This window comes from Cydia amplana, chromosome 2 (assembly GCF_948474715.1).
Source record: "Cydia amplana chromosome 2, ilCydAmpl1.1, whole genome shotgun sequence".
NCBI lineage: Eukaryota > Metazoa > Arthropoda > Insecta > Lepidoptera > Tortricidae > Cydia > Cydia amplana.
Window position 1 is genome coordinate 6,191,762 of NC_086070.1, and position 15,017 is coordinate 6,206,778.

General features: G+C 35.3%; 1 protein-coding gene across 1 annotated transcript in view; it reads left to right on the forward strand.

Annotated features, from left to right (window-relative positions):
* LOC134662046 (protein CREG1) overlaps nt 1-11,449 on the forward strand; it is a 550,933-nt gene extending 539,484 nt beyond the window's left edge. The window contains exon 7 of the mRNA XM_063518311.1: nt 11,438-11,449. The gene's annotated coding sequence lies outside the window, so the exon portion shown is untranslated. The remainder of the gene's footprint in view (nt 1-11,437) is intronic.
* Nucleotides 11,450-15,017: the final 3,568 nt, after the last annotated feature.

Sequence of the window (15,017 nt, forward strand, 5' to 3'; positions counted from 1 at the left end):
AAGAAAATGGTTACACGGGCCGATATACTAAAAACAGCAACCAATTTCTACCAACACCTTTATAAAAAAAGGAATGATGATATCAACAAGTTCAACAACTCTGAAGATACAGAAACCCAATCAGAAAACGCAAACAATACCATACAACTAATTGAGGAAAATGAAGTCTTAAAACATATTAAGAACCTAAAAAAAGACAAAAGCCCTGGCCCCGACGGCATCAGCAACGAACTTCTAAAAATGGGAGCCAAACTGCTTGTAACACCACTGACCAAACTGTTTAACATGATTATACAATCTGAGGAAACTCCCAAGCAATGGCACACATCAGACATTACAATTTTATACAAAAAGGGTGACCCAAAAAATATAAGTAACTATCGGCCCATAAGCCTGCTAGCATGCACTTACAAGCTTTTCACGTCTCTGCTCGTAAATAAAATAACAAGGCAAATCGATAACCTCCAACCAGTTGAACAAGCTGGGTTCCGGGCAGGCTACTCAACAACAGACCATATCCACACAATGGAACAAATCATAGAACGATACAAAGAATATAACAAACCTCTTTATGTAGCCTTTATAGACTACACCAAGGCATTCGACAGCATCTCCCACAACGCCATCTGGAAGGCCCTCAACGACTGTAAGATAAACTCCAAATACATCAATACTCTAAGGAATATATATGAAAACAGTACTAGCAGAGTTAAACTCGAAACAAGAGGAAAAGAATTCATAATAGGCATAGGTGTCCGACAAGGGGACCCAATGTCACCAAAGTTATTCATAGCGGTGCTACAAAACATATTCTGCCAGCTGGACTGGGATACTAAAGGAATTAAAGTATTTGATAAACGCTTAAGTCATTTACGATTCGCGGACGATATAGCTATATTCTCAGAAAATACCAACACTCTACAAATAATGCTAAATGAGCTAAATGAGGAAAGCTGTAAAGTCGGTTTGGAAATGAACCATACAAAAACCAAAATTATGACTAACAGAGCCCCTACAAAAATACACATACAAGGCAAAGAACTCGAATTTGTAGACCACTACATATACTTGGGCAAGAGAATATCCTTTGACACTGACAGCAACAGCCAAGAGATAGACCGCAGAATCCAAATCAGCTGGAGGAAGTATTGGAGCTTTAAAGAGCTTCTAAAAGGAAACTACAGTCTCAAACACAAGAAAACAATAATGGACACATGCATCTTACCATGCCTTACATACGGTTCTCAAACTTGGGTGCACACAAACAAGAACAAATTAAAGATAAGAACATGCCAGAGAGCAATGGAAAGGAGCATTCTCAGCATAAAACTAAAGGACAAGGTTAACAGCAAGTACATCCGATCCCAAACAAACATCATAGATGCACTCGAGTTTGCGCTGAAACAGAAGTGGAGATGGGCCGGCCACATAGGAAGATTGACAGATGACAGATGGACCAACAAAGTCACAAAGTGGCCTGGACCCCATGGCAAAAGGAAGGCGGGAAAACCCATAACAAGATGGTCCAGGGATATCATAGCCACAGCTGGAGAAAATTGGCTAATCAAGGCTAAAGACCGAGAAAGGTGGAAAGATTTGGAGGAGGCCTATACCCGACAGGGGTCCTTAATATAGTAAAATAAACAACAATAATAATAGAAAACTTTTATTATGCAAACTATTTAAGGAAAAATAAAAGGCTTAAATAAAAAATAAATAAAATGGCTCTTCTGAGGTGAACTTTTCGCTTCGAACCTTAATCTTTCAAACAAAGGCCATTGTCTCTATTATCGCAAAACCGCTTGCTCCCGACTTAGCACGTGCCAGTACAACATTCATATTGAAAAACAACCGGTATCGTCATAGTATTAAGGTTCAAATTTAATGTCACTGATATTCTAGATATTACGTTTTGGTAGTGTAGGACGATAGACCGCCCCGAAGCGATACGGCACTTATATTATTTTGATACTTAGTGTGGTGTTAAAAATGAAACCCGGTTATTTATGATAAAGCGTTGTATATTTGTTATATAACAAAATCTAAGGTAACAATGTAAATTTAAGATTAATAAGTTTAACATAGGTATAATCAACATTTTTCCGTGTAGGTATATAAACAGTTATACGTACTACTAGATAAAATCGTGTCATAAAAAATCAGATATAATCAATTTCTTTCTTATATTATAACCGACCTTTCTTCTGACCGTTGACACGTGACGTTTTGTTAGAAAAGCTGTACGCTTCAAAGCTCCACGTTTGCCTTATCAGTGTTTTTATTGTCACTATGCGTCGGCATCACATCAGAGGTGCTAATTTCACAGTATCGTTATTTTAAAGATAAGAAAAAATAACAATGCTTGCAGCTGCACCTTTGTAAATTATTACATTTACCACCGCAAGCTAATAATTTAAATAAAACAATATAATAAATAACCACATTTCATTTTTAACACCACACTAAGTATCAAAATAATATGAGCGCCGTATCGCTTCGGGGCGGTTTATCGTCCTACACTACCAAAACGTAATATCTAGAATATCAGTGACATTATATTTGAACCTTAATACTATGACGATACCGGTTGTTTTTCAATATGAATGTTGTACTGGCACAATGGCCTTTGTTTGAAAGATTAAGGTTCGAAGCGAAAAGTTCACCTCAGAAGAGCCGTACTATACCTGTAGCAAAGCGACGAAATCGCGGAGTGAGACAGGCCTGGTTACGTTACGTAACGTGTCACACGTTGCATTTGAACTCTTTTATAATGCTTGTAAAGGCTATAAAGGACTCGTATCTGGTCTACACTCTACATGTAAAGACGATTTTTATTTACTTGTGAAGAAAGATAATTATGGGTTTAGGGGATGCTTTTTGTAAATCTAGAGACAAAATTAAGCTTAGGTATTCCTACACAACAAAGTGATCCTATAAGGGTTCCGGTTTTTTCCTTTTGAGGTACGGGACCCTAAAAAGTAAAAGTTAAAGATCAAGTGGAGGTACGTAGATAATATTACGTAGGGGTGCAAGGCAGATAAAATATCTTAGTAGGCAGAGTTGCTTTCTCTACGTAATTCATCATCATCTTCCTCGCGTTGTCCCGGCATTTCGCCACGGCTCATGGGAGCCTGGGGTCCGCTTGGCAACTAATCCCAGTAATTGGCGTGGGCACTAGTTTTTACGAAAGCGACTGCCACCAGTGCCACCTGACCTTCCAACCCAGAGGGTAAACTAGGCCCGTATTGGGATTAGTCCGGTTTTCTCACGATGTTCTCCTTCACCGAAAAGCGACTGGTAAATATCAAATTACATTTCGTACATAAGTAAGAAAAACTCATTGGTACGAGCCGGGGTTCGAACCCGCGACCTCCGGATTGCAAGTCGCACGCTTACCGCTAGGCCACTAGCGCTTCTCTACGTAATTAGTTATTACAATATTTAACCAATAGGTAAGTACTAACTGTTTCATATTTTCGAAGCATAGATCCCTTTTTTTAATGAGTACATCAAGAAATCATCGATGCTCAAACTGAATTCTAAAAATAATTTAATCAACCTATCCACCTCCAAAAATCGTGGGCCTAATGAGCCACTTATTTGTCAAACGCCTGTAATGATGACAAGGGGAGACAGGAAGGCCTGACCTTTTTGATACCTCGCATTAGCATGCATAAAAGGAGAAATCAGAATATTATCAATGGTCTTCGCTTTCCGCACATGCGTAGAACAGAGCCCGTTATCGACGGGCGGCCGCCCGCCCCCGACGCGCAGCCGCGCCGAACCCCGATAATGTAAATAATACAATAAAAATAACACAATCTCACTCGATTTGAATGTCTTCTGCTCTGCCCGGGTTGATAGACTGTTACGATCGGTCCCTCGATACAAAATCTCCGTATATACGATTTTTTTACGGCGCCTATATAAATTGTGGAAGAGATTGACGGGTGCTGACCTCGGAACGAGAGTATCAATATTGAATGAGCAAATTTCGTGCCGAAAAAGGTACAACGGGTAGCTTACGCTTTACGATGTTTGACGGCGATTAGACATGTATGGCCGGCCAATTATGTATGAGAAACCACTAGTCTTTAAACCTTGGTTGGGTGTATGGAACTTTAGACAAAACGGTTCTAAGATACGATAAGATTAATCTGCCCAGTTTTGTTCTACCTAATTGATAAAGCATTGTGCTAAGAACAGCAGATGTTGCACGCGAAACCAAATCCTTGTGACGTCACAAGTCACAAACAACGCATTTATGTCATTTGCAGCGCAAGATTTTATAAAATTGCAATATTTTAAGAATGTCATAATTGTGCACGTAAAAATCATTGAATCAGTAGGTAACAGGAACAAAACTTTTTTTTTTACATTATGCTGACCGGCACAGAAAGTTACTTTAATTTTTGTTTTTCCATATAACTTTTGTGGTTAACGAGAAAATAAGGATTAAATCAGTTAAATAAAAAAAACATTACCTATCAAACCTCTGATACGCACATGTCATTTGTGGTGACTAAAAATAATACTTGTGACACTTTTTGCACGATTTTTAACCGTTAACCTTTGATGAATAGAAAAAAGGAAAATTTATACCAATATGTATTAATAAATTAACTACGAAAATACCGAAACAAATACCAAACCAATACTGAATGAAATCAATAAATACAAAACTGCAATAAATACGAAACAATATACAAATAACGACAAAATTAAATTAGATCTTGTCATAACTACTGATACTAATGATAGTAATGAAGCCGGTAGTGAAATTAATGAAGTTACAAATCATGTGTAGATTGTGTAGTTGTGTGCGTCCAGGAATGTTCTCATTACGCTAGGAAGTCGGTGTTTAGATAATAATACAGCTAAAGAAGGGTATGCGTTAATCAAAGCTTATACATTATCTTTGATCAACCACATTTACCCTTCTCATTTTGAACTAACTAGATTTGATTATGGAATATGAAATCACGTTATGAAACGGTCGTGTAATAAATTTCAACAACTCGTATATATAGAGAATTAAGTGGTTTCGTACCAAGAAAAATATCTTGACCGCAAAAACTACGTTATTTTCAAACCCACAAATCCCACAAATGATCTTCGACATAACTACATTTAAGTATCTGTTACAAATATGTTACATATCTGTTACATATTTGTAACAGATATTTGAGAAAAACTTAAGAAACCGCTCAAATGGAAAACATGCAAAAATAATCTAAAGCATGATATATTAATCAAATTAAAAAACACAACGCCAAAATCAATATAATTGTAGCAGCACATTCAAAACTAAGCAAAGATTATACCCTAAAATAATGAAACTATGTAAACTCAGTAAACTTATGAACAGCTCTAATTAGTAAATTAAAATTAAACAAGCACGGACAATTTTAATGTTGGTAATCTAATATATCTATCAACAATTGAAAAAAAAAAACTAGCGAGGTTACCGGGAGTGGAGACGCGCGGCAATATGACTCTAATTACCATCGACAAAAGATAGCTAATTATAAATAATTTGATATTTGATATTTATTGAAATCAAATTTTACAGTATTACAGTTAACACCAATGCACTGTAAAATTAAGTAGTAAAATTAAGTAAGTAATAATGTTTTTGTCACGTTGGTATGAGTTTTTAAAAATGCCTATAGGTATGAAAACGCCGCTAAATGTGCTATTAAAATTAACCAAGCATGAATGATTTTATGTAATCTATCTGTCAACAATTGAAAAAAAAAATGGCGAGCTTACCGGGAGTGCTTAATTACCATCGACAAAAGATTAATAAGAAAAATGATTTTTTCGCGCCGGTATGACTATTGAAATATGCCTCTAGGTCAAAATACGCACCCAGCCAAGTGTACTATTAAAATTAAACAAGCATGGACCATTTTATGTAATGAATCTGTCAACAATTGAAAAAAAAAATGGCGGGCTCACCGGGAGTAGAAGCGCGGCAGCTGCGCGGAGCGGAGTGCGAGCGCCGACAGGCCTACTCGCCTCGCCCCCGCTCCTTAGCGCACAGATTTGCCTACCTTACCCCTCGCTACCCTTACCCCGCCCTTGGTTACCAAAACTAATTCACTTAATTACGGTGATTTTCTCGACTGTATCGGGATTAAGCATTGTTTCATGGAGAACTACTCGGAAACTTGGGGGTTCGTATGCTTAGTAGGTAATTAATTAAGTAGTTTGGATTTCGTATTTTATTGAATGTGAAATTGGTTTCATATATCGAACAATATTGTCGATTTGATCATCTTTTCTAATAGGTTCTGCAAATCTCAGAAAAAGTCGAATTTATCTGCAAGGATGAATTGCTCAGTGATAAATTTAGAAAAATACGCGTGTCGGTTTATTCATATTTTGACAAAAAAAAAACAATATTGCCTAACTTGTTGTTATATAACACACTAAAATCAGCCCAACGATTTTGTTTACCATAAAACGCAAGGAAAGTAGTCAGTCATGATTGATAGTAAAAGCCAGACGGCCTTGGCGGATAATTCCGGAGTCCTTATCCTTACAAGGCCGAGTCCTAAGAATAGTCGCGCAAGGCCAGGGACCGGCCACCTAGACACAGGATCGTTACGTAACTGGGAAGTGACCGCTTGACTACTGTTTCTGTCCCTTTAGCATGCCTTGCGTTGTCGCGAGCGACTACATATATGTCAAACGCGATTTCAATTTCAATACCCTTAAACAGGTAGTACTACTCAATCAATAGGTACCACTTAACAAATGATTTTATTTTGACGAGCAGATAAAGTACACCACACAATGTCATTGCCGTAAATTCTATAAAGTGGGTGATTTCCTTCGTGTTATAGTATGCAGTATATTTTCGCCAAGTAATAATTTGATTTAATAATTATGTAATTGAATTATTATACCACGTGCACAGCAGATGTCCAGTGCAGACCACGCACAAGGCTTGCGAGGTCAATATTATATCACAAGTAACACAACAATGTTGATCACATGACCGATACGACTATGCACATTTTGCTTTAGTGTTTGATTTAATAAATTTTCAATATTATTAAATCAAAAAAATTTAGAAATTGACACCTATAGATGCGTATTTCTTTATGATATCATGATATAATAAATTTTTAATATTATTAAATCAAAAAAATTTAGAAATTAACACTAGTTTATAGATGCGTTCCAATACGGGCCTAGTTTACCCTCTGGGTTGGAAGGTCAGATGGCAGTCGCTTTCGTAAAAACTAGTGCCCACGCCAATTACTGGGATTAGTTGCCAAGCGGACCCCAGGCTCCTATGAGCCGTGGCAAAATGCCGGGACAACGCGAGGAAGAGGAAGATGAGATGCGTTTTTCTTTATGATATCATGATATATTTAGAAGTCAAATGAGCAGACGAATTTCCCATGGACACCATGGGACCATTGGGGTTGCAATTTACCCATTTTTTTACTTTAATAACCATTGTTTTAAAAGCTTTATTATAAGGTTTAATAATTTTAATTTTAGCATTTGTTTTTTTTTTGAAAAACGGACAGTTATTCATAAACATTAATCAGTAGATTAAGCAGCAGTAAATAGACCAATAGTTTCCTTAATTTACATACTTATCAAAAATACATAGCTAATGCTCCTTTAAATAAAACCAAAACTCGTAATATAAATACAAACATTTTTTTACAATACTTTAAACTTTTGTTAAGAAACAAAAACTAATCTACAACTAATTTTTAACAGCATTGACTGTCAGTTGGCACTAAAAGACTGTGTTTTTATACCACCCTTTCTAAATCGACATTGTTTCTATACTTGATTAAAGCTGTCCTTTTCATTTGCTGAATTAAAGATGAGACGCAAGGAGGTGCCTGTTGGCGAAAAGTTAACGAGATACAAACCATACAGGGGTGACGTAAGAGACGAAAGCAACATGTCTCGTCTCTTTTTAAGATCGTGTTCACATTGGTGCTCTGAGATTTTGATTTAAAGTTTATTTATTGTATTTATTTAATATTACGTATTTATTTTTAGATATTTCACTTACAAATAAATTTATGATTAAACTTTTTTTAATTTTATGTACTCAAAATAAAAAAGTAAAATTTAGGAACATCCTTTGAAATTAAATAGATCGTAAGCATAACGAAACAATAGGTAACGATAGCGCCCAAGGGGATAAAGATTACATTTACATATTTTGTATTTTATAATTTTTTTGCAAAATAAATAGGTACCTACCAGGTAAACAATATTTTTTTTAATTTAGTTTTTTATACACAGTGTAACTGTGTAACAAATTATCAATCAAATCATCTGTGTATCGTCTCAAGCGTCGCGTCACTCCTGATATGGTCCTTTCGGCAAGTGTGTCAATATACCTACAGCTTTACTAAAGAGTATTGCAACGTTTTATCATAAATTACTCAGGTATACATATGTAAGTAAATTCGGCTATCCTAATATTGATTAATTTTAATTATATACCTTGCCAAAATACATTGCGGACGAAAACAAAGCCCCAATTTGTCCCAAAGTAATTTTCATGTGTTTTGATTATTATATTAGTATATTTTATTTTTTAAATTATTATTTCTATACTTAAGTAAAATAAAACAAGCAACAACGGTTGCACTGCGGGAGTGCCGATAGAAGTGAAAACTCACCTCACTATGTTACCGACGCCCGGTAACACGATACACACGTTTAGCGGAGGTATTCTATTTATTTATTATATATTATTATCATTCTCAAATAAGATCACACTTTTTCATTGACATGTTTATTTACATACTGCCATGACAACGTCAAATTATTTGAACATAGGTAAAGAGTCTTGAAAAGGAGTCCGCAACATAAATGTCAAATAACATTGAATTTTTCTTTACCTATTGATTTAAATGCCATTTAAATTATTTATGAGTGGCCACCTTACGGGGCTTACGGTCACGTGATCGCCTTACGCCCCTTACGGTCACGTGATTGCCTTACGCTGCTCGAGTTTATCATTTTTTCCCCACCTCAAAAAGTGCCCAGCGCCGCTAAAGAAGTTTTACTTCAAAAAAGATTAAATGATTACTTGAATAAAACAAAATAATAAATATTTTAAAACTGTGTGCACCTTGCCTTACTTCTGTCCTGCCCAGTTTGTTGCTGTCTTCTTTTATCGTATACTCAAAAGCGCGACAGAGTAAGGTATCGACATCCGACGAGCAATCAAGCGTGTAAAGTCAAGGCTTATAATCGTTGTACATTTTTTTATATGACCATCTGCTTAGAATACATTGTTAAGTGAATCTATTTTAATCACGTATACAAGTAGAACAATTGTTCTCTGTTTAACAACGATATGAAATGAGCATTAGAGATGAAAAATATTCATCTAGGTTTAACTTTAAAATTGTGCAGGTATGCATCTGACATTTACAGTTATTAAAAATAATATAATTTTCATATGTTTAAACGAAACAAACGAAAACGAAAAAACGAAAAAATATGTTTCAAATTGGACAATGACGTAAAGGTGAATTAAGTGTATTTTTAGTTTACTTAATTAACCCAGGTGATTTGAGCTGGGTGCACAAAGTCGACCACATGGAAAAAACGTGTAAAACAAAGAAGCTGATTTACCTAATTCTAAACTGCCAGTGCTTCCTTATCCCTGAACACTTTTGTCATTTTTGAAACAACTAATGAATTACCTATTATTTTCAAACTAATGAGATTGAACATTCATATATTTTTTTAAAATTAAAAACGTAATATAGCCTAAAACTTTGTTTTAAAATAAATTGAACTTCTAAATCGCGTTCTAATCCGATATGAACTAAATCAGCTTGCAAAATGATCACCACTACGGCCCCTAGTACGTTCGACTCGGACGCGCGGCCAATCCAGCGCACCCTCCCCCTATTGGTGAATTTAAAAACGGAATTTCAATTTAATTCGCTCCCCTTTAAATATAGCTAACAGGGTACACTCGTGTTTTCAACTTGCAATCTTTTTTAAATATTTTTTTTTGGGCCTAAGTATTTTTTGTTTTGGTATTTAATCATCAGCCAGCCTATTATGGATAGCTTTATCCATCTTTATCCACGTGATAATATAACTGTCACTGTTTAACACCGTGGGAACGAAAGTGACGGACACCGTTTTATCACGCTGTCACGTAGACAAGAACGACCATCATATCCGTACTGGTAAGTATATGTAATGTTCATGAATTAAAATGTGATACAGATTTATTTAATAAAAATGTATAAATAGAAAATTTGGCCTAGGTCGTGGTCGCTCGGTAGTATTTATAATTAATAAATTTGACTTTATGAATTATTTAATTAAAGTGTTAAAATTAGTTTAATATTTTACAATGTGAGAAGGAGTGTACCTAGCAGTGGATCGTTTATACTTTTTGTTTATAGACTTGTAATTTAAATTGTATTTCTTTTTCCTTATTTTCTCGTAATGCATGTTAATTATAAGATGTAATTTTTTTTTTAAATATGTGTCCCGCCGAGTTTGTTGCCGGTCCCATATTGGGATACCCTCCTCCAATTGAGGGGGGATTTAAATCTTCTCGGGGCAGAGGTGTAGGGTTGGAGCCGGTCTACCTAGCTTTACTTGACGTTCATAAGCGCATTGTAATTATGCCTACTTGAATAAACTATCTTTTATCTTTATCTTGTGATAATGAATAAAAAATTGTGAACAGAACATAAATACGACGCGGAGGCACAATCGGAAACACGAAAAATACCAATTCGATATCAAAATCAACGTCTCATCTGCTAAGTTACATGTCTGAGAAAGGGTAGCACTGATATACCTAAATAATACTGGGACTAAATTGTATGTCGCAGAGCATGCTTTCAGGAGGCTATTTCGAACTTACATTTTGATATCAAAATGATGTAATTTTGTTACCATTCGCGCGTGCGTTTCGCTCGTATTTGTTAGTACATGTATTAACGCAAACGAGACGTAGGGATATTAAAATAACATCATTCTGTCATCAAATGTTTGATTTGGATTACAGCCCGCAGCCCCGAACTGCGCAAGGCAGGCGTCGGCGCAGGCGCACCGAAGGTGCCTTTTATGGCAGCCATCTTTGTTCTTTTACGTCGACCTTTAACAAAGTGTAGCCATTCATAGAAGTCAGGTATAAATTTCGGGCTAACAGTTTTAGGGATTTTTTTCTTTTTTGTGCAACGGTCTAAGCGGCATGTTTAAATAGGATTATGTTTGAAATGTATTTATAAAGGAATTATTTTTGACATTAGGTGTTTTACGGTGTTTTGCTTTAAATGCTTCTTTTAATAAGATTAAAGCTTTTTATTCAGTAGCTCCTTTAATTTTTTTTATAGATAACCTATAAAATACTTGCGGCAGTAAAATTGTCTAAAATAGGAATAAAAAAAAATATATTTCAGCCGAGACACATACCTACTTACTTATGTATTTTCTATTGTTTTTGTGTGTTTTTATGATGTATTTTCGTTATTTATGTTATTAATTAGGCCTGAGAATATTTTTACAGTACATATGGGGCAACTTTTCCGCACTAGTGCGTAAAATAGCACCTTTCGTGCGTATGTCGAAACTTTAAAGTGCCATATGTATTGTAAAACGTTGTTCGATACACGTGCGAATATGTAATTCGCAACTCGTGTCGATTTAAAACACTCCCTTCGGTCGTGTTTTAATTTATCGCCACTCGTTTCGAATTTCCTCTTTTTCGCACTTGTATCGAAAATAACTATTTATGTTTATTTTGATAGGAAATGTTCTTATTGTCGCTCGCATATCGGTCGGAGTGGCGTGCGATTCTGCATTGAATGTGAAGATCGCCAGTAGTAGTACATAGTAAGATAGTAAACAAAAAATACTTATTTTAATAGAATGGCATAATTATTTATAAAATTATTAACTTTGAATGAATCAATTTTGAATAAAAACATTATTATAATTAGTTAAAGCACAGAATAAATAATAGTACCTACTAAGTACAGAAGACTCACTCTCTAACAAAACGCGTCTGTTACGATCAGCACAGATATGGCCGCTAGGTGGCGACAGCGCCACGCGCGGCTTATGGCTTTCCCCAAAATTGGGGCCGAACGGATGTACTTTTAGCTACCTGTAACAAAGCGACGAAATCGCGGAGTGAGACACGCCTGGTTAAAGGTCGCCGTTTCAGCTTGGGCAAAAATGCTTTTATATGTCCCCGGACTCCGGATGTCCCTTTTTGACAGCTTTTGTTAGAAAGGGACTTCCACTTGTATAACAAATTACAAGCTTTTGAGAAACGGGCCCCAAGTCGCATTTCTCAACCGATTTTCGGGAAATCTTGTGAGCAGGTTCGGTAGTTGGTTTCTTTTAACGCAATTGCGGAAATTGGCAATAAGGACTTAAGTACCAGTAGGGTCTATGGCACTAAGACCGTTGTGAGTCCGCTGTGATAATGAATTAATGACTCAACGAAGTTGTTTTATTTAAAAAAAAATTAAGCTTATAAAGCTTATCGCGAGGTATACAACTTACAGAGCCAATAGTCTGTTCATCTTATTAACGGTAGATTTTAATCGTTAAGAAGATAGGTACCTACCTACATTACCTAAGATGTACATTAGAAGTTATTTACATAGGTAGCAAATGTAAGAATGCTTTCTAGGTTTGTATGTAAACTTTGAACCATGAATTAAATTATAATAGGTATATACAAAGCTTTGTGTACATAAACATTGCACAATATTGATTAAACTAATGGAACTTCTCTGAAAAATACAGTTCCTACTGAAAAACTACATTTTCGAATACGCCGTTGTCGTCAGAATACGGACGCACTGCAGACTACCTAGTGCTATACTACTGCAATAAATCTCTATTCAAAGCTAGAGCTTTCCTGCAATGCTGCAAATTGGCAACAACGTGGTACAAAATTATAAACTAAAATTACACTCAATACACACATAAACTTACCTGTAATAAAATAGTTCTCGTCCTTTCACACGATTTATTCGGCAATTTTGTAGAAAGCTGTCGGCGACATGCGCCTCTCGCTTGCTACGAAAAAGCTCTACTGTCTGCAAAAACTAACGTCACCTGCTTTACCGTGCGAGTCGTCTGCTAGCACCATCTCGTGGCGGATAGGAGTACTATGATGTCCAAACGTTCGTAATGTTTGGAGATAGCAGTAAATGTTTTAATGTCGTTTCTGAAAGCTTTTACATTTTAATAAAAATACCCTCCTGGATAGTTCTGATGTAATATTTAAAATCACGTGCAAAGTTTTTCTAAAAAATTCTAATTCGATTTTCTTTCTTCAATGTTCTTATTAGGTAGTATTAGCGACATCTGCGGGATTTTTTTTAAACAACGATGGCTGCCGTTTCGCTTGTCTAAGCGGAATATAACTACATACGACTTAGTTATAATTACAACTGTTAGATGACGTCTTACTGCTGTTTAAACTCTCGCATCATAATGTACCTTGTATCAATAATTGTTCCTCTTAAATACGTGAGATGGCGCTGTTTCATTCAGACGTATATTACATTTTAATTAGATTTATAAGTTATTTTTTATATAATAAAATTATATAAATATGTCCATTGCCCTTAATATTTTTTGTGGACAGCACATCATTTTCTATTACAGAACTACCTTTATTACCTATTAATTGGTAGGCATACTAATACCTATTTATAATGTAGGCACCTACACATATACAACACATACACAGGTAAGTATCTAAAAAAAAATATTATTTATATATTTTCTGACTACATCTATCCAAATATGTATGACTGTATTGTACATAATCTTCAAGTACTTAGAGTACCTATCATCTATAATTGTGTACTTGTAGTAGAATATAATCACTGCCGTATTCGGACTTTAAGATATTCACAAGAGACGACACGTACTAGATCCATTCTAGATACGTTATAGTTTAGATTTCAACTAGTTCTCTTTTGCAGCGCAATTCGGGCAACCAATGTCACTTTTACGTTAGACAGAGTTAGATATCTATTAGATGTGAATTGGATCTCTATGTCATATCTTGTCGAAATCGTTCAAGAGTATCTCCAGAATCGCGCAAATGTCAAATTTGACGGGTTAGATTTTAAACATATCGTTATCGTATCTTGGCGATGTCTAAAAGATATCTAGCAGGTGTCTATTTCAAAATCCGAATCGGGCCCTCATTATTTTTTTGGGATAAGCTACACGTAAGTAATATTAGTGAATGACTTAATTTCGAAAAAACCAAATTCTATACCAGTACTGTAGACTCTAAAGTCGTAATACCAGTCATTTTCACCCAGATAGAAATAAACTAATGTTCATTCAATTTAATTTTTTACAGTGTTTAAATTGATTAATGATACCAGAGTGCCAAATGTACAACGGCAACTAATATTTCAAATATAAATACCTACTTTAATTCAAAGTACAATAACTCTTGAAATTACTGGGGAATCTTATCGATGTGTCAAAACACTGTCCCATACAGGCTACGCATTGCCACAGAATATAAAACGACAGTTGGTTCACTTTGTTATTTATATTACTTACTTACTTACTTACTTACTTTTAAGATCACGTTGTTGTCAGATCCTACTACTTTTTCTGCTTAAGTATCTTATTCCTATTGTTTATCTGAAGGCTGAAACCTGCTAAGTAAATTCACTATAGGTAAATTAAAAGCAGATAGAGCAGAGTGAGGGAGTTTCATTATTAAACGTCATATTTTTCATAGAAATATGAAATGAATTATGGAATTCCATAATTTGTTACTGCAAATGCAGAGTTAGCTTGGTCAGGCTCTATTCTATTTGAGGTACCTATTAAAATAAAGTTTCTGCTTGAACTTAGTGAGGCATACAGATTTTTAATAAGATCATTAAAGGCTTACATACTTTTCCAGTAATTTTCAACGCCAGTGTTGTAAGCTGTAACTGTAAAAATTCTGTAGAAACCAAGGAAAAATGGAAAACAGTAAATTAAGCAAG